This window comes from Gallinula chloropus (assembly GCF_964237585.1).
Source record: "Gallinula chloropus genome assembly, chromosome: 20".
NCBI classification, from domain to species: domain Eukaryota; kingdom Metazoa; phylum Chordata; class Aves; order Gruiformes; family Rallidae; genus Gallinula; species Gallinula chloropus.
In genome coordinates this window covers 3,537,409-3,555,763 of record NC_140105.1, presented here as the reverse complement: position 1 = coordinate 3,555,763, position 18,355 = coordinate 3,537,409, and positions in this window count along the sequence as shown.

Genomic DNA, 18,355 nt, shown 5'->3' with positions numbered 1-18,355 from the left:
ATATAAGCACGTGATCAAAAGCAATTAAATTACTACAGCCTCAGTTACTGCCCATCAGCTGAGATGCAGCAAATGACTTGGCACATACTCTGTAAAACACATACACTTGAACTCCCTTCCTGGTGGCTTCAACCAGCATGTTCTCCAGCCTCACAGGTTGGACTCCACCTTTAGCAGAGTACTTTGTTCCCTTTCCAAGTCTATATTCCCAATGGATCTGAAACTGGGAGGGACGCCAAGCTCACCCTGTGAACTAGAGCAAAGGGATGTTCTGGGTGCTAGTGATACCCCCTGCCCCAGCTGAGCAGCCCTAATCTCCAAACTGGGAGGTAGGGAGAAGGCACAACACTCCCCAGTCACAGATGGCAAAGCACTGAGCTATGCCACTTTCTTCAGTACATGTACCTGTTCCCCCACTTCTCCCAGTATGAGGTTTAAACTGTGCTTATCATTTTACTGCCCAGCTCCAATGGGCTACAAGCAGACACACATCGATGGGTGTTCAGCAAAGAAGATCCACATGGGCAGCTACTGCCTCTGGGTCACAGGGCCACCATTGGCGCTGTGTCCTTACCCAACACCACGGCAAAAAATTAACATCCCAAGAGCCACTTTGAGAGCCAGTGATCACAGAGACAGGACAGGAAAGCAACACCAGGATCCCTGAGCAGCTGGTAGTGAAAGGAGAGCAAGCTGCCGTGCTTAGGCAAGATGGCCAGTAAATCCCCATGACTCACTTGCCCCCACCTCAACTGAGAACAGCTCTGAACAGCCCCTGCTGCCCATCACTGATGCTGGACCAAGCACGCAGGTTCTGTACTCAGAGTGACTCCAAGCACTGACACTGCAAGCTGTAGGCACTCCAGTGAAAAGAAAAAGTTGTGGGAAGCCTGGTTTATTTGGTACAGTATTTGGGCCATCAGGCAAAAATCCTTTGGTCCCTGTCCTGTCACAAACCTACTATGAGTAAGAGCAAATCACTTCACCACCAAGCTTGTTTCTCCTCCTACACTTTGCATACCTCATTTCCAAACATAAGCATCTTTTATTCAGTGCCTGTAGAGCACCACACAAAATGAGACCCTCTGATGCAGCTCACGGGCTGCTCTGCGGTACTTTAGAGAAGCTTCATAACATTTCCCTTTGTAGGGAGATGAACCAAGACAGGAAAGAAATCTTTAGAAGAATTAAGTGACTCATCTGAGATTACACAGGATACCTGTAGCAAAGGGCATATTTTAGTGTAGCACAAGTAATAACATCAAACTCTGGTTTCTCTGCAGAATCCTCCAAACACACAGTTGCCCACTCCAAAGATATATTCAGGTGCTGAACAAGGTTTAAATTCAAGTCAGCATTTAGAAAGTAACAAGAAGCCATGTGTAAAAGAAGAAGGGGAGAAAAAAACCAAACATATGGTTTGCATTTACTGTTGACGTGACTCATTACTGTGAGTGTCAGTGTGACCCACTTGATAGAGGTTACATGAGGAAGCTCAGGAAAAAAAAAGTCATATTAAATAACAATAGTGCCTGCAAACATGTGCTTTTGAATAATCTTGAAAGCCACATCAAGAACACAGATGAGGAGAAAAGAGGGACAAATTTCTGACCTCTAGTCCCTCACCTTCAAATTCAGTAGTACTTAACACATTCAGGAAACTTAGCTTGCAATGGGATATTTCAAGTTGACTGTAAATCCACATCTGGTCCACAAAATCACTTCTCACCACAACATGCACATGATGCCACTCAACAGAAAACACAGGAGTCTGTTTATGTGGAAGCAGTAAGTAAAATTAAAGGGTGTAATGCTTATCCCTCAGCCAAGGGGCAAAAAATTACCCTCATACATTTGCTTGTCCCTACCCAAGACATCAAAACAAGCTGCAGAAGTTTTACAGGACAAATTCCACCCTGAAGCTTGAGTGTTTAACCAGAAGGAAGAGACCAGGGGCAAAACTCTGAACTCATGCAGTGAAACTGCTGTTGCAAGTGATCCCAGTGACACCAAGGCAGTGACTTTCTGCCAGAGAGAAAAGCCTTAACATTCATTTTGTTCAAACGTTCATGCTGTTCAAACAAAAAAACAGGGTGGACTCTGAAATTATCTTCTGAAAGCCAATTATATCCCACAGGCAAGGGTGATGCCATTAGACAGATACATCAAGCACAAGTGCCTGTACGCATTAAGCCTTATAATAAAGGATGACTCAAAAGTTAAGCAGATTTCAAAATACACATTACTTCACAGCAACCACCATCATCCAGTAAAACCTGTCGCTTTGCTTTCTGTCAGAATGACATGTCACCACACTGAGAGGTTTGTTTAGCGTCAGGTTTATTTCACACTAGCCACACCATGTCCACAAATTAATGCAGCTCCAGAAGCCAGGGTTGTCTCTTGTTGGGGGTTTTTTTAAGATTATTTGAGTTTTGGTTTTGTTATTTTAAGGGTATGGTAAGAAGATAGGGCAGCTGTTTCATGGTTACAGTGATGGATGAGCCATCTATCCTCCCCTTCAAATCTGTGCAGTTTATTGGAACTTCTACAAGAAGTACTACTTCCTCATACCAATCCATGAGGACATCCTGAATCACTGTGTTTGTCTCCTCACTCTTATCCCTTTCTGGGTCCTGCCATCCCCCTCTGTCTGCCTTACAGTACTGGTGCAGTACAGTGTGATGCTGCCACACGCAACAGGCGTCATTTAAAGGAAAAGGCAGCAGGAGGAATATTCACACTGTCTACTTTAGCTATTTATTTATTCTATTAAAGATGCTCTGCAGAAGCATCAATATCCTCCCAGGACCCCTCAGCGAACACTGCAAACTTCTGCTCCTAATGTGGTTTTTTTTAATTAAAGATTACAATCTAGAGAGCATTGAGACTTCCCCATAGCATCCACTGGGGTGGGGGACAAGATCAATAGACTTAAGGAGCCACCTCAGAGCTGAATTCTCACTTTTACAGTCAAAACCACCAGCCTAGCATATTCTCAGCACGTCATCAAAGCACTTTTGCCCAAAGCATAGAGAGGTGACTACAGTAAGAAAACCTGAAGTTACAGCAAGAGTAATAACCAGACACACAGCACAGTGACATTTCTGCTTTCTTCTGGACAAAGCTTTCCTGGAAACTCCCTGCCAAGCCATTTATTAAGATGTTTCTGTGGCCTATTGAGTGTACCTAAATTACAGGTGTCAAGCTGAACATTGCATCAGATTTCCCTGGAAGCATGAAGGATACCTATAGGAATCCTAGTGAAGCTCTTCATACTGCTCAAGGATATAAGCTGGTTGCTTCTCAGCAAGGTAATGGGTGAAAAAAATAATATCCAGTATATTCTGCTTCTAAGATGCTTTCTTTTAATATAACAACGTATATAAAGGTGACTAAACACCTTTGGTTTTACTGTAGAAGATGGCTCGACTCTCAAATCTGCCTGCACAAGACCACCTAGAACTGACTGTGGGAAGCAAGACTTCGTTTGGCATTCAAGTTCATATGGTTTTTAAACAGTTAAGGTAAAAAAACATCCCATTACTTCAAAATATTATATTTCACAATAAAAAAAAAATCCTTTCTGAACCATATAGTTACTGGTATATCCACACTGAAATACTTAATTAGATGGTATTTACTGGTACATCAAATTACCTCTCTTTCCTTCTTATCTGCTAGTGTTTTAGGACAAAGCAGATGACATCTAACGGCCCCTAGGACTGCCAAGATTTCTGAGGACCAAAGTCAGTTGAGTTTACTTTACATCCTCCCAAGATACCTGTCCATCTGGAATCCAGGACTCACTCACACAAGTGACCCAGGCTGGACTGTGTGTGCGAGGCAGCTCTTCCTTCCCTCTGCCGCCAACAGCATCACCACAGAGCTGACACTGCCAGTCCTGCTTGGGCTCACCAGAACACCACCCTAGAACAAGCTTGCAGCACCAGTCCGGCCCAAACTCAGTTACAGGAAATTGTATTTCACTTCCCCCCATCCCCTCACCCTGAAGCATCACCCCTGTAGTTAATACCCAAGGCATTGCATATTCCAGCCCTGCTCAGCTGATGTGGGTGGTCACTGCTTACTCTAAGAAAACAGGACAAAAAACAGGACAAGATTACAGGGGCTTGTCATCATTCATTTAAAACCACACTGTGGTACCACATGGTGAGGTCCAGGTAAGTACAGGCAGCTAGGATGCTTAGTGATGACAGCAGGTACAGCTTGCAGGGCCTGGGAGGGGGAAATTTATGCAAGTTGGTAAAGCAAAAAGATACGGTTTGGAATGTGCTACAGAGCTGATAAGTTTGGTCCCTGTCAAACAGACTCACCTTCAAGTGGATTCACTGGGATTAACTATGCCTCAATTCTGAAGAGTCAAGAAAAGTTCAGAAAAAAAGTAAATACGAAGCACCTGCATGTTTCAGACAGTAACAGAGGGGAAATTATTACTCTGAAAGTCAATCCAGCTGTTTCCCAGCTTTGAATTCTCCCTAGTCCAAAGCAGCCCACTGATACTGATACAAGCTGGCCACGCTTTGATTTTAAACAAAGTCAGATTTGAGCAGAATATTAAAGTAAAAAGACTTTGCTCTCTAAGTACAGAAAGTCTGGTCAGCACCACTTGCTTACTGGCAGAGTCACTTTGTAGAGCTGTGAACACGGAGGAGGTCACAGCCCAACCACACGAGTTAAACTTATTACAAGCAATTAAACGGAAGATAATTTGGGAGATAAACACTTGAGAACTGGAGAGCTTTCACAACCGGTGCAATTAGAATAAATCCGGAGCGACGCCGCTGTGCCAGCCCCAGGTCCCACGGCCCAGCAGCGGCAGCACCGTCACCCTCTCCGCGGGACAGCTTCCCGGGAGCAGCCGAGCGGGGAGCTGGGCAGGAGCCCAGCGCCAGACCCGGGGAGGGACACCCTCGCTGCGGCGGGAGCTCCGCAGGTGCACGGCATCCCGGGGCCGGTCCCCAGGGGCGGCGGGAGAAGCGGGGCTACCACCCGGGGCTGCTCCGAGTGCGGCGCGGCCCCATCCCGCCCGGTCCCGGCTGATTCTCCGAGCTCTAGGGGCCGCGGGGAAGATGGTCGCAGGGAAAAACTTCTCCGAGGCGATATGGCACCGCCCTCCTCCTCCTCCTCCCAGCCCACCGAGCCGCGCTGCCGGGCAGAGGAGAGCCCAGCCCGCCCTGGCCCCTCCATCCCACCCCCGCTCCGGCGGCCGCTGCCCCGCGCCTCTTCTCGGCGAGCCCATCGAGAGAGACCGGCTCGGCGCAGGAGCCGGAGTCACCCCGACTCTCCGTCTCGGGTTCCCCCTTCCCTTTCCCGAACCCCGTGCGGGCATCGCAGCGCCCTGCGCCGCTCCGCAGCAGGAGGGCTCTCCCTTTTGTTTTCGGCACCAACTTCTCCGACAGGGCAGGGATGGACGGGGGCAGGGATGGACGTTGCAGCTCCCGCTTCCCCCTCCCACCCCCGCCGCGGCGGGTCTCGCCTCACCTCCCCTTCCAGTTGCACAGGTCGCTGGAGTACTGAGCAGCGGCGCCGCCGCCCAGCAGCAGCCGCAGCCCCAAGAGCAGCGGCAGGAGCCCGGCGGCCGGGGCGCTCCGCATGGTCCCCCCCCGGCCGCGACCCCCCGGCCCGGTGCGAATGCGGTGCAGGCGGCGCGGAGCGATGCGCACAGCGCCCGGGAGCTCGCCTACATGGTGAGGAGCGCAGCAGGGCGGAGCGGCTACCCCATGCCCGGCTCCGAGCTGCGCCGCTCCGGCTCTGAAGTTTGCACCAGCTCGCTGCGGGCTCCCAGCTGAGGGGCGGGGAGCGGCCCTGCCTCCTCGAGCCGCCCGCAAAGAGCCGGCTCCTCCTTCTCCCCCCTTCCCTCCCTCCTCCGGGGGGGCGGCACTCGCCGTGCGAGCAAAACGCGGCGCCGGATCGCGAAGTGTCGCTGCCCCGCGGTCGCGGCACGGCCGGAGCCGGGCGGACCGGCCGCCTCCCCGGCCCCTTCGCAGGCGCCTTGGCCTGGGGCGTTGACCCCTCGTGTTTGGCCGGTCCCCTGCCTCGGGCTGTGCCCCGGCCTGCCGGGGGTGTGCAGGCAAGGGCCGATGCCGAGGGAGCCCGGCGGGAGCCAAGGATTCCGTTTGCCCGGCACAGCCACTGGGCCGCCCCGTCCGCGCTGCAGGAGCCCGGGGTGGCAGAGGTGACCTGGGCCGGCGGCCGGCCCCGCACCTCGCTGCCCTGGGATGCTCTGCCCGCAGCAGGAGCATCACCTGCGCGCGGCTTTTGAGTGGACCGAGGCTCGTTGTGCCAGAACCTTCTTGTGTCTCCACTTACCAGGAAGCACTTGGGGCTCGATCTTATTTGTAAAACTCTCCAGCGCTTAATGACCACTCTGGATAAGTCCTTGCCTTTTAATGTCCCTGTTTATTCTATAGCTGACTTCGGATACTTAACCCTTGGTGGCAGAGACCCTTCTGCGATAAACCAGGGGCAAAGAAAGAAATGCCCTCCAGGATGTGAGGGAAGCACAGGGGGGTGAATCAGCCCAAAACCCAAAGTACCCAGGCCAAGATAAACAGGGAAAAATCCCCTAGATTGGGGGGTGGGGAGGATCCAGCTGCTTGCAGACTGTGCTCTGATGTGCCAGGGGCCACATATTTCTTTCAAATAAGCAACAAGGGCATTGAGATTGATATTATATATCCCCCAGATAGGAGAGGGGTTAAAATATTTCCAGATCACTGAGTTTCTTAGCCTCCCGTTGTTCCTTCAAGTGTCTGTCATGCAGCTTTTGTTAAAGGCACTGCACGGATTTTTCTAGGTGAGAGTTCATGGATGAGTATTAAACATTTACGCCCTGTTCACAGTTTGATGTGTTCCCCTCGTTAGTACCTTTTACAACACCTTGCAAAGTGCCCCGGTGCTGCCTGGGAGGATCCCGTGGCTGAACCAGGATATTCCAGTTCTGAGCGCTTCCTGCCTGCTTCTGCACCCAGGATTAAACCCTTCGCGGTGTATCCCCTTCCATTTGTGGGTTTAGCTTTTCATGTCGTTTTTGTTTGGTAAATTACAGGTACTGTTCTGTTGATTATGAAGTATTAACGTAATTACAGTAATTATGTTAAATGATGCAATGCATGTAAACATGTAATTAGCATGCAGGGACAACACTGAGCCAAGCGATGACAACATGCAATAATACAAAATGCCTTATTCTCCTGGTCATGTGCAGTGACACAGGCTTTAGAGCTCATTGCCTTGATTATTTCTTTAGAAGGAGGTTTTGTTAGAATGTTTTGCTTCCTCCCCTCATACTGGAAAGAAAAGCATACAGAGAAAACACTTTCTTGCTTTATTCCTCAGCGTGTTTATACGTGCAGCCCTCTGTATGCTCCCCAACCTACTGGATTTGATTTCCTTTGCAATATTCTAACTCTCTGCATTTGATAAAACAAACAAGTGCCCAGGCAGCTGCTCACGTTACACTTTGGAACTTCTGAAGCTGCCTGAAAACTGGGAACTTTCAAGATAGGGAACAGTGTGTGCTATTCTGCAGTGACGACTACCTCTAACTTTCATTCTACCCATTTAACTCAAAAGAGGTGACAGCATTTCGTTCTGGGGAGCTAGAAAAGCAATGGCAAGATGGGGTGGGGGGGAGGAGAGCTTTGAAAGCCCCTTCTGTCCTCCACGTCTTCATGATGCTGATGCAGTTCTTCATCTGCCCCAAGCTGCTGGGTGTTAGGAACGAGCCAAGCGGGGGTTGGTGGCTGCAGAGCCATGCCCAGGTTAAGCCTCCCCCCAGTTCAAAAGTGAGGGGCAGAAGCAGATAGGGAACCTCTGCAGCGGAGGGGGCTGCTTGGTTTGCTCATTTGCATCTCAATCCCCACAATGCTCTTCCGGCTACTCACAGCTATTCCATAGTAGTGCTCTTGGCTGAGATCTGGGAACACGCTCAAAGGGTGAGGCAGCTTTTGGATGCACTGAGCTGTTTTCTGTTTGAGCTGTGAAAAGCAAACATCTTTTCAAGGGAGAACATTCTGAACAGTAATTTTTTTTTTTCTTTTGCATTTACAATTCAGAAAGAGCAGAACTTCACTGAAATTTGGGAGGAAAATATCGTGTAATGTCAAAAGGAAACATAAATTCAGCAGCAAAGGTTTCACGCTCCTCTGAAAACAGAAGTCACTAAGTTACTACCCTGGCCTAATGTGGCAGGACTGGAGATACTGGTTTGGAAACAGCTTCATGCACTCAAACACCTGAACCCCAATAAAGCTCCATTGCCTTCCTCAAGGAGCAACTCAGAGATGAGGATATACAGTCACTTCAGACCCTTGATTCTAAATTCACATTAAATATTTGCTTGCCCCACCTACCCAGGCACAAACAGTGGTGATTTTAAAGGACTCAGAGAACAAGCGGCTGCAGGAGGAGAACCTGCTGGAGGACGATGACTAATTTCCTTCAGCACTCAAATGTGCAGATTCAGAGAAACCAACTGGTGATTAGAGATGGGCTGAAGCTCAGGTCTGGATTTACATTTTCTCCAAAGCATGGCTCCGTTTAGATCCTAGGTATTAGGGGCAGAACTCCCCTGCCAAGTTGGGACCCAGCCGGAAGGCATTGTAAGGGCACTTTCAGACGCAGGATTTTGGGATAAGCACATCTCAGCTGTACATGCAAAGCTGGTTTAAACAGTGTGGCAGAGCTAATCTGTTGAAAGGTCTCACTCAGCATTGCTGTCCCAAAGGGAATATATATATATATAATATATATATATATATATATATAAGGGAACTGCAAGCTCCTTGAGAGCCGGGCTGGTCATTACCCAGCCTGTGTGTTGGTTTTGCCATGTGTCCCCATGTTTTGCAACTCCCAACCAGCTCCCTCTCAGCTGATTTATTTTCACACTGCTCAGCTTGCAGGAGGTGAATCAGGTCCTGTGGTTACAGAGCAGCCCCAACCGCTGGTGCATGGTGTGCAGCCCCTCGCTGGCTGCCAGGAAGGGAAATCTGAAACTTTAAAGGAGGAGGGGGAAGGAGGAGAAGCAGGGTATTTTCTGGAAAGGCAAAGCCATAGCTAAACAGCACGCATGGCAAAGCAGGAGGGAGAAGAGAGCAGTGGAAGAATTCAAACAAGCCACAGAGGGGACAATAGAAAATGAATACAGGAGCAATATGAAATAAAAAGAATTTGTAAGGTAAATCCAGTGGACAGATGGGAGTAAGGAGGGTAACAAAACAGGGAGAGGTTCAGCAGCTGAACAGACAGTGGGAAATCTTTGTGTGTGCTGAGGGACTTGTTCTCATGAAATTAAAATTAGTAATGAAAATACACTCATTCATAATGGCACACTTCTGCTTACCCCTGCTTACTAGTTAGTGCTAATACCAGAGAACAGTTTGGGTTGGAAGGGACCTTTAGGCATAACTCCTGTAACTCCTAAATCACGACTACTCACAGCTTGCTTTTCTTGGTTTTGTTTTAAATGCAGAAGTTTTGCCCCTTGGAATGTAACAGAAAAAGATGCACGTTTAAAGAAAACCAAGCAGCTCTTTCCTAGGAGAAGCCAGCGTTAAGTGCATGCCTGAAACCCAGCCGCAGGACGCCAGGATTTCAGAGGGAACAGTGTCCATTTAGAGATTGCATTTTAAAGAGTGAGGCAGCACTACAGAAGTGTTGGGAGAGGGGGCGGGGAGCGCAGGGAGCAAAGCTGCCCCTCTCCCCCTGGACACACAGGCAGCTCTGAAACAAATAGCTCCCCACTGAACTGGCAGCTCCCGCTGCAAGAGAGATCCAGCTTCTGCTGCTGGATGTTTGTGCTGGGATCCCCAGCAGCTCCCACCCCAAGCAATGGATTTTGCTGTAGGCATAAAAGTGAGACTTAGGTGAATTGTGGGGTGAACAGAAAACCTCTGGAAACAAAAAAAAAAAATCATTATTTGGACAAGTTAATTAGAAGACTTAACAGCAAAATAAATAAATAAGAAAGTGGAGATGCCCTGACTTGTGATGTGGCCAAACCTGTAGGTATAACCTGTAGGTTACACCTCTTGGCTCTCTGGGCACGAGGGATGTGGAAACAGGGATGTTCCTACCTCTGCAGCAGCGCAGTTCATTTAGTGTGAATATTCAGACATTTAAGACAAATCAGTAGTTTGGTCAATGTGTATATTTTGGTTTTTAATTTCTACACTGACTGTTGCTGGCAAATAATTGTCCCTTTCTCCTCATGGTCTTTATTTCCACCTCACAGAGATTGAGCAGGGTAAGACAAGCCTCAATCAGAGAAGCCAGATGCTTTCTCCTCCCCTGTCCCTCAGTGAAGCCCCTCTGCAAGACCTGCGAGGTACCTCAGCCCAGGTAGGAGCAGAATCACTGTCTGCCGGTGCCTGCCTCTCCAGGCTGCCACAGAGGGACACTACACTCCTGGCTACACAATTCGTAATTTAAGCACCTCAGCTAGCTAAAATACATGCAGATTAGAGTGGCTGAGCAAGGCGTAATCTTGGCCAAGGAGTCTAAAGTGGATTAAGGATTAAATCCATGTTCTGTGATAGTGCTAAACCCATAGCTTTAGGATACCAAGGACCATTTCCCAAACCACACAGCCTAGTTTTCATTAAGCCCAGGGCCACAGATAGCATCACAACAGCAATGGCTCCTGTGCTTTTCTCTCCCCCCTTCATACACCTTAAACTGTTAAGCAACCCAGCCCATGCAGACAGGAATTTGCATTTTACTCTTAACACATCCATCTGAAAAGGGAATGATGTCTGGACCCAAGCAGCTTATTGAGAGGGTGGAAAAGGTAACACAAAGCACAAAAGAAGGCTAAGATGCACAGATCATTTGCCATCCCACACAGCGAAGCTGTCTCAGGACCTGGGGACCCAGGCAGAGGATTTAGTGCCTAAGCCCAGAGACTCCTCTGGGTTGCAGGCATTAACTCATGCTTGCATGCCTGAGACCGGATAAAGCTGCAGTCAAAACCAAAAACCTCTAAAGAGGCCTCAGCACATTGTTGTTTGGGGGATAGTCCTGTGCATTTCATCCACAAGAATTAGTGTTTTCTTTTCATTTCACAATAACCTAGGTATTTAAAACGTCTGCCAAAAAGTACTCAGAAACCCCGCATTTAATCTGAGGCCTTTTCAAGAGGACCAGTTGTTTATTTCTACCATCTAATGAACATTAATTTCCTGTTTTAGAAAACGTAATTCATGCCACTGGTGAAGCTGATACTCATCTTGATGCATATCCTCTTGGCTGGCGTAGTTTTTTTCATCTTCTCCAGTTCCGCCAGCCTCCGCACCCTCTGCAACCTGTAGGCTCAGCCTGTGCAATGGAGAGTTCTTCAACCACCGTCAGAACTTTCCAGCACGTGGTGGGAGAATCCCATAGCACAGGACACGGGTCTGAATCCATCAGTAGTCACTTCCCATAATAAAAACAAAGCTGAAGAGAATATTTGTAACACTGATGGGGTAAAAAAAAAAAAGGGATGTATTTTCCTTTCTGCTTCAGAACTTAGACAAAACCAAGGCAAGTTACACTAAACAAATCCAGCCCTTGCCAGGATAAACAAACATTTGCAGTGTTGTTTGCTACATGCCTGTCATGAAATAAAGACACTGACATGCATTTTAATGCAACTCTCCTACAAATTGTGGAAAAAAAAATAATTGTGGGCTGTGTATTCGTTGCTGGGTTACTAGGAGGGAGGAGAATATTTTTGCAGACATGATGAACTAGCAAGGTAAATAATTCAACTTAATCATTTGCAAATTTCACACTTAATTTTCAACAGCAGGTCTTTTCAGAGCCCAGATCAACCTCAGATCTGATGACAGGGATCTTTTAGAGCAAGGCTGACAAGCTGCAGTGAGCCTAATTTGGCCCATGGGGTAGTTTTTCTAGGACAAACTCCCCACCCCCACCCCAAATAAAGTGGTAGTTTTACCAGAAAAAGGGCAGTGAGGTTTGCCCAGTTGTTATAACAGCACATGAATTTTCATTTCTTTTTACTCATTAATGAGCCTTAGCAAATGTTGTAGCATTAACAGAAAAAAAACCTAAAAGAATTCTCTGTATGTACCCAATCTGTCAGCACACTACTCCTATCAGGGAGATTCTGGGAGGAGTAGCACTAATTCTGATTCAAGCAGATCAGGGATTGTCTAACTAATCCATAAATTCTGACATTATTACATATTTGCCCAAGGAAAAACAATGAATCAGATCATGAAATCAGATCTGTGCTACTCCACAAAGCAGGGTCCTTTGTGCTGCTCTGTGGCAGTATGTGCAGGGCAGAAGTATCTGAACAAAGGGGTAAAGGGCCCTACGTCCCTCTGTCCCTCTTAGTACCACCAGCTCAGCAGCAAGAAGACTTCTTCAAAGAGATGAGAACCTCTCTGTTTTGCAGTTTCCAGATAAAATGCATCTGCTGAAACAGATCCTGATTTTTTGGGGTTGTTTTGTTTTGCTTTGGCTCAAAGAATGTTTTGGCTGTCATGGCTTTATTAGGTCATATTACAGTCTCATTGAGGAGCCTATAGAGCTGACCACAGCAAGGCTCCACTGATTAAATAGTGAGGAAAAGGCAAGTTGGATTCTTTGTCGAAGTCTCCACTTAGTTCCCTGTGTGACGTTCTGAAAGTCATCTCTCTATATATTGCGATGCTGAGTTTAGTCAGTGAGGAACTCTGCAATCAAGTGGCACAGCTTCATGGTGGTCTGCCAGTTTATTGTGAGAGCTGTGGCAAAGACAAAACAGCATGGAAGCTCTGAGGTACCATACCAGCTTTGTTGAGGCTAAGAGGTCTTAATCTGAACTGTTTCAAGGACAGAGACAAGCCATGAAATCTAACAAAACCTGGCAAGTAATGACTAGCAAGTGAGAAAGTATCTTTCCTCAGAAACACCACGAAGTCAGAGTAAATTGTAATGTTTTGAGGAGGTGCTGTGGTCACCCAAATTCTCTTTCTTTTAATGCTTTCAGGGGAAGTCCTCAAAGCAGTACATAAGGATGAAATCTGAACTTTGCTATCGTGGTAATATAGAGGGGTCTGTCTGTCTTCTTTCTTGGATGGGATTCTGTCTGAAAATCCAACCAAGTCTATTCAAGGGTAAAAAGACTAGTGTAAGAGCTCGAAGGAAAGGGAATCCTTCCCACTGTTGGTTTCACTAGATACTCATGGTCCTATGAAGAACTGGGGGAGGTCTCTAGTTACACAGCAGACTTTCTCATTCTTCTCCTCCTCAGTCTCGTGCTGACAAGGCTGAGTTGGGCCTTATGTGGACCCAAGTACTTAAACAGAAACAAAAGTCTATCAGTCTGTACTTCTTTCTTCTAACAGTGACCTACCTCATGCTAGCTACAACTCTCCTAAGGAGAATTCTGGATATTTCATTCATTAGGTCAATCAGGTGTTGTTTTTAAATTATCCTTGTTATAGACTGAAAGAGTGAGATTACTTTCTTCTGTACTGGAAGATTTATCTCTTATAACTTTACAGTCATCTTTTTTCTGCTCCATCCAAAAAGGATGGATCATCAGAAGGGAAAAAAGAAAAAAGTAAAGCTAACCCAAACAGTTGACTATCCTTGTTTCTCTAGTTCCATTTCATTTCACGCCTCCCTCACTTCACAGCACTATAACCTTTCTGAATTGCCCTCTGTGATATCCACTCCTTCACTGTTGACCATTGCTCACTTATTCATTGCTTGTTGGATCAGCTGGGCACTTGCACAATCAAGTCTTTGTTATGCTTTCAGACAGGCTGCAAGTCTCAATATTGAAGCAACACAAGGACTGTTTCCTCTGCTGGTATTCTTCTTCCCTGGCATTTAGGAAGACAGCACCCTAACCACATGAAAATGCACCTAAAGTGATTACAACAATAATTCATATGACAGCTCTCATTTAAGATGCTACACAATGTCTTTTCTCTTTTAATTGTCATAAGAGAGTGGAATACCCAAAAGTCTGAAGAGATTTTGCAAGTTGGACAACTGAGAAATTTGCTGCTTTGAAAAACACAACAGAGCTCAGTTTTATTTAATGAATCAGTAGATGATGGCTGGTGATACACAGTTAGCAGGGATCCTGGAAGAGCTGCTCTCTTCAACCAGTTAATTGGCCCAAACAAAACGGAATGTAGTTTTCTAACTAATAAGCACTGACAATAATGAGGAGCAACTACAGGGATGGTGGGAAGATAAAGGAGTGCACATACCAAGGTTCTGCAACAGTATGAAATGTCAGAGTTCAAGTTTACGTGCATAATAACCACAACTGGCATATGGGTGGTTGGGTGCATAACTGATCTGAGAACCCAAGACAAGAACACTAACAAATCACAATTATTTTATACAGTTGGAGGTTTTAAAACCAAATGAAACTTTTCAGATGCAGTTACAGATACCCCAATATTTAAATACCTGCAGGATCTGCTTCTAGGCCAATGCTGTCAGCGTAGTTGAACATCTAAATATCCTTGAAATCTCTCTCAATAGGCAGAACATTGGACATAGCACAAGAAGCAATGTTAGCAAAATGCTATTTTTAGTTGATTTCACTTGAAGTCAAAATGAGGATCTTGACTTATCAGATGGTGAAATTAAATCTCTCCCTCCCTTGCAGTAGAAAAAAAAAAAGAAGTACCTTATTTGGGAAGGGAAAGTTTGGATAGAAGTTAAGTAGCTGGGTTGATTATGGAAAGAATAAGAGTATTCAGCAGAAGCAGATGAGTAAGGATTTTGTCACAGGGAGGGAGAAGCAGAGTCTTTTGTGTGTGGTGGTTTATTGCAGGCTCTAATGGCATCAGGCTGATGTTACCAGGGAGCCTCTACACAATGAAATAATTTACTGTCATCTCTTATATCCTGCTAGCACAATATTGTAGTATCCACAGACCTGCTCCTAAAGCAGCTTTGATAGCTAAATTCTATCTGTAGTGTCATGGCACAGATGATGCCATAACCTTACCTAGAAAAAAAAAACCCTTGACACAATTTTAACTTTATTCACACAAACGTATTCTGAACTTATAATGTCCTTTGAAGGGATTATTATTCAAAGTGATTTGCTGAGGTCTAAAGGGCTCCAGACCTTCCTTTCCTTTCCCTCTCACATGCTCAGTGCTAGCAGGACCTGCAGTCCCCGATGCTGCACGGGGCCACAGCCTCTCTCAGTTCCCTGAAGCTAGCATGAAACAGCAGAGCCCAAGAGCCCGGGGGTGTCATCACCTCCCACTCCCCACAGCAGCCCACTCTTCCTCCCCACAGGCTCCGTGGCCCAACGGGAGGATGTCCCTCTTGTGTGCCTGGATTTGATGGACGACCTCACAGCAGAGCTGTGCCTCCATCCCTCCCGCAGCCCAGGACACACAGGCACCACTGGATAAGGTAGTAACAAGCCATCTGAGATACGGTCTGCACAGCTTGTTGGCTTCTCTCCTCACAGAGCTGGAGGTCCCCCAGGTTAGCAGCATATTTGTCAGGGCATTCAAAAGGCCTTCCTGGCCTCGAGACCAGTTACGTTCAGAACAGACAGTAAAAATGGAGCAACAGCTTTTCATTGAAAGAGAACAGTTTCCTGCCTCTCTTCAGCTCACATCTGGTCAATTTTCTGACAAGAATTACATCTTTACTACTCTCTTACAACACACAGCCAGTACAGCTGTAAGGGAGTAAGCTGCTTGCTTACACTAGGCTTTGTATCAGCAGCAGTATTATTAACATAAGGGAAGATGTAAACCCTGTTTTACTGAAGATTCATGAACTTGAGAGAACTTTCAATTTCATAACCCAGGGTGAGTCTGAAGAACTGGCATTTACAGGAAAATAGAAAAACAGTCTCTGCTTGAAAATTAAACAAAACCAAAATTAAGTTAGTCATAATAAACTGCACCCAAAGACCCACTTTTCAAAGTAGATTAGTATTTTAAGAATGATATAAAAAGATGCAATAAGATGTGGTACAGTAAGATATCTTTTATAGGGAAGCATAAAGATTTAAAGAACCTACTGAATTCTATTTTCTCTGAAGGTGTGTTAAGTAAAGGTTGCTGTATTCTCTAGAGCTATGCAGTTCTTGTAATCTTTACTTCAGAGGCTTTAGGCTAATTCATAATTCAAAATATTGCTCATTTCCCTTCCTCTCTGCATGTCATATGAAGATGTGCATCCAAGACATTGTCTTGTGGATCTCTGTATATTATACACACCCCAGTTCCTGTTATGTATACATTCCTTTGTAGGGATATGATTTATTTCTTTAAGCACTTTCCCATCTTAAAATGTCAGATGCTTCCTGTATGTATATACAAAGAAGTTTAAGCTCCCAAAGGTACTGAAGTTCAACAAAATTCTGACCGTGGACAGTATGAATTTACCAGTGAAGCTTTGGGAAACACACAATTCCTCCTACTTTCCTCTGGTCTCTTGCATAACTTTATTTCGTAAGCGCTTAACACCTCAGTCATCAGGAAGATCAAACAGAGGTATGGTTTTGAAAAAACAAAGGACTTACACTGAACTTTCCAAAGGTTTATTCTTCTTCAAGTAGAAGCTTTGATTCTCAAGGGTTATCACTTGTGGTGCACAGGAACTCGTCAAGATTAGGAAAACGGGATTTCAAGGCCAACTTTTATCTATTTCCATTATCTGAACCTTGCTATCTTTCGTAAATAAGATATCCCCCTTCCCCAAAAGAACTCACTCATCAAGTGTTTTGGGTAAATAAGGAAAATGCCATTATTACTTTACTGGGGTTCAGACTGGTTACTTAATAACAAACCCAAACTGTATTAACCGAGGTTAGACCATAATCACTTGCCTATCACCAGATTCCCCAGCAGATTTCACCAGCTAAAAAGATGTTTCTTTTATTTTATTTTCAAAATATAGCATTATATGGAAACATTCCTTTTGGAAAAGATTACCAAATAAAAGTCTAACTTTGCATGGGATGATTACTGAGTTATTGAAGCCCTAGGCAAAGAAAAAGCTGCCCTGATCTCGTTCAGTTCTGGGGAAGAACTGTGTCTCTCCCTTGCCACTGCCTGACCTCCTGCAGTGCTAAGCATGAAGGTATACTCAATAGCTTCAACTAAGAGAACAGCTTGAGCAGGACAGGGCAAATATGCACAGAATTGTGAGGTGGCCCAGCAGACTGATGAGAGGACATGAAATGAAAGTGCACAGGGAGCAGGATGAGTATTGGTGGTCAAGAAGGATGTACGTTTGGAGGTGTGGACTGGTATCGAAATGAATGGGATCGTTCTAGTTTACCACAAGGTCCAGTACTCCTGTTAACAGAATATTTGTAACCTTCCTCTGCTCACAAAAACAACCACTGGTTTCTTCAGATTGACTCATATTAAAAAAAGAAACAAGTAACAGGAACATCCTTTGCAACAACAGCTAATGGCTCAGAGAGAGAAATGTATCACACAGCAGTTCTCCCAAGAGCAACTGCATTTTTTTCAGTGAGGTTATGCAAACTCTATATATCTGAATTATAAGATGCTTTCTTCAGAGCAATTAGCCCTGCAATTTCAGCTGAGCATTTGAAGTCTTGAGTACAGAGGGAAATTGGCCTAAATAACTCTGAGGTACTAGTCCCCAGCAGTAATAAAGGCTCTGAAGGCCAAAGGAAGGCATTAGCAACACTTTTGCAACTCCCTTCACAGGGCGTACACATGTAACTAATTGGAAACCAGTAAACAATTCTGGTATTGAAGCACAAAGCAGATAATCTCACTCACACTACTTCAGTCATTTTATTCTCATATGGCTGACTGGAATAAAACTGCTAAAATACTGTTTCCCTCATGCAGAAAAAGATCTAGGGGATATAATAGATCACAAGCTGATTAGGAGTCAACAGTGTCAAGCCATTGTGAAAAAGGCAAACACTGTACTAAGCTGTGCAAACAGGAGTATGGCTTGCAAGACATGGAGAGTAATCCTGCTCTGCCCAGCACTGGTACAGCCCCAGCGGGAACACTGGGTCTGGCACTGGATCTCAGTCTCCAGCAGAGATGTGCTCAGACAGAGGGATGGGAATAAACAGAGGTTTAAGGCACGACCAGTGAGGAAGGGCTGAGTGAATCAGGAGTGCCTAACCTGAAAAGGAGAGTGGGATGAGGTGGTTGGAAAGTAACAACAATTTGCAAAAATTAAATTGGTGGCTGTGGAGAGGAAGGCAGAGTGGATAAGGAATAATGGATTCTCTGTGCAGGGTGGATAAGGAATAATGGATTTTGGATGGAGTTTGCAAGCCCTATCAGGCAAAGAAAGGGTTAACGTAGGCATTAGCAAGAGAGCAGCTGAGAAGGCA